Raw genomic sequence first — 2,521 nt, 5'->3', positions numbered from 1 at the left:
GTTTGAAATGTCCTTCAACAAATTACCTTTGACTAGCTTCTGATCAGACGTAGTAATTGGTCGCTTTTAAGGACAAGCGGGCTAACCCAGATTTTGGGGTTTTTTCAGAAATCTTGACCTACACCGAAAGTGGGCATTGCCCTACCTATAGGAGAAGTTTGGTTTCATTTGTGTGTATATTTGTTTGGTTGTAAAGAAAAAAAAACTCTCCTTGTCTTTTAAAGAAACTGAACAAGGGGCAAAAACTGTACCTTCGATTTTCTCAAAACAGCATCTTTCAGAATAGCCCCCTTGTGCTTAAAAGCCACCAATTATGCTTCCGCTCCGGATGCGACAAGTTGAGAAGACACGCTGTGTTGAACCAGAACCTACTTATTCATACAGGGAGTTTTAATTCGGCTTTCGTTATCTGGACCTTGAAAAAGTGAACAAGGACAACATAATATAGTCATACTGTGAAGTGCACGAATTGGTGCTTTGGATAGTACTATATTTTGTGTGTGCGTGCGGTTTGAAATGTGCCTCAACACAATAGTATTAGCTTTGACTAACTTTTGATGGGACGTAATAATTTTGTTATTCGTCCTCTCCGTGTGTCAAGAGTTGTCTCGTGTGTTTGGTGGACAGCTAGTAGGGGCCCGGCGCTGGAGTCAGTGAGTGAGTGAGTGAGTGAGTGAGTGAGTGAGTGGGTGAGTGAGTGAGTCGGTGAGTGGGTGAGTGAGTGGGTGACCTGTGTCCAGTATTACCTGTGACCTCCACCACCACCACCACCACCACCACCACTACCACCACCACCACCACCACCACCAGCACCGAGATGCCCCGATTACGCCGACGGTTCCGCGTGAAGCTGAAGCGCTTGTAAGTGGCTGTGGGTGGCACTGCCGGGCATAGTCATAGTAGTAGTCACAGTACAGGTTGTGAGTGGGTGGTTGGTGGGCGCTCTGGTGTGGTTTGCTCCTTCTTCCCTATCTATCGCCTATCATCCTTATCTACTTTCCTTCTTTTTATGTTTGTTACTCGTTTGTAACACCTTTAATCTTCTGGCGCTCATATGACCTTATGCAGTTGCGAGCGCCGTAAAACCTCTGCTAAAACAAACAAACAGGTTGTGATGTCTAGGTCTAGGTACACATGAAAAATGGTGAAATGGTTAAGGTTTAACGACCCTATCAACACTATTAGGTCGTTTAAGAGGCGGGACCTCCGAGTTTAACGTCCATCTCCAAAAGGACCGAGCCATGTGGATACAAAATGGTGAAATGGTAAACTCACTGACTACGGATCCCGTCACGGGTACGGGGCGGGCGGTCGGTTCGCAGGTACGGATCCCGTACCCCCGACGGGATGGACTTTGCGGTTTTGTTCCGTATCTAGTGCTCCTGTCACATGGACGGGAACAGACTCCAGTGCTAGTTTTGCCTCTTGTTTCGCTTCGTGCGGAGTTTGGCGGACGTTTCGTGGTAACTTTTTAAGCAATTGAAGGTGAAGGACAGTCACCTCATCTGGGGTTGACCTGACCGGAACTCGCGCTATGTTTTTTCTATACAAATGATAGTAATCCGACAGTCGCGTCGAAGTAAAGGTCACATGAACAAGAATCACATAATTTCGCTGTTTTCGATACTTCTGTACGTTTTGCTAGTTCTAGTGACTCAAGATATGGTGTGTCTGATAGTTAGGATCCTGGATATGTACCCGAACACGGCCCGAGTCGCCGAGTCGTAGTTTTAGGGCTAGATCTAGCACTAGTACTGTTGTTATTGTTGTTCGCGTGACGAAATCACAACTTCGCTCCCTCCATCTGTCTCATGTAATTCAGTGTATGGGTCTGAATAAACGCACAGACCAGCTTTTATATTTTCACCAAACACTCACACATGGATACAAATCAAAACAGAACACTTTGAACTTGTATTTTTGTTGTTTTTGTGAATTTCATTATATCTGTCATGTCTCTGGAAATTTTTCGAAAAATCAAATTCATTCCAATTTTGAAACAATCATAAGAATTAAAGTATTAGACATAGAGAACTTAAATTTTTTGCAATAGATTAAGTTTGAAAGTAACTTTACTGTGTCAAAAAATATTTACAATAGGGTAATTCTGAGAATTGTGGTGGTGTTTTGAAATACCCCTCCAAAATGCCAGTACTCAGCGCTAGTGATTTGTGAAAGGGGCCAGTAGTCAGTTGCCCCTATCAACACTATTAGGTTATTTAAAAGGCGGGGCCCCGGAGTTTAACGTCCGTCTCCGAAAGGACCGAGCCGAGTTGGAAATTCGTGGAAAGTGCCTTTCCCCAAGGACACAACGTCCGACGACCGAGCTGAGACTGGAACCCCCGAACTTCCAATCTCACGATGACGAGTCCGGTAGCCTACCCACTAGGCCACCTGCGCCACCTCTGTCGACGTGGACTGGCAGTATACTGGTTATTGTGTATGTAGGGTGCTGGTTTAGTTGACAGTCTACCGCGCTGTTTCTAGCCTAGCCAAATATTAATAATAATAATAATAATAA

The sequence above is a fragment of the Aplysia californica genome, unplaced genomic scaffold (genome assembly GCF_000002075.1).
Source record: "Aplysia californica isolate F4 #8 unplaced genomic scaffold, AplCal3.0 scaffold00104, whole genome shotgun sequence".
Taxonomy (NCBI): domain Eukaryota; kingdom Metazoa; phylum Mollusca; class Gastropoda; order Aplysiida; family Aplysiidae; genus Aplysia; species Aplysia californica.
Note: the sequence above shows the minus strand (reverse complement) of the source record.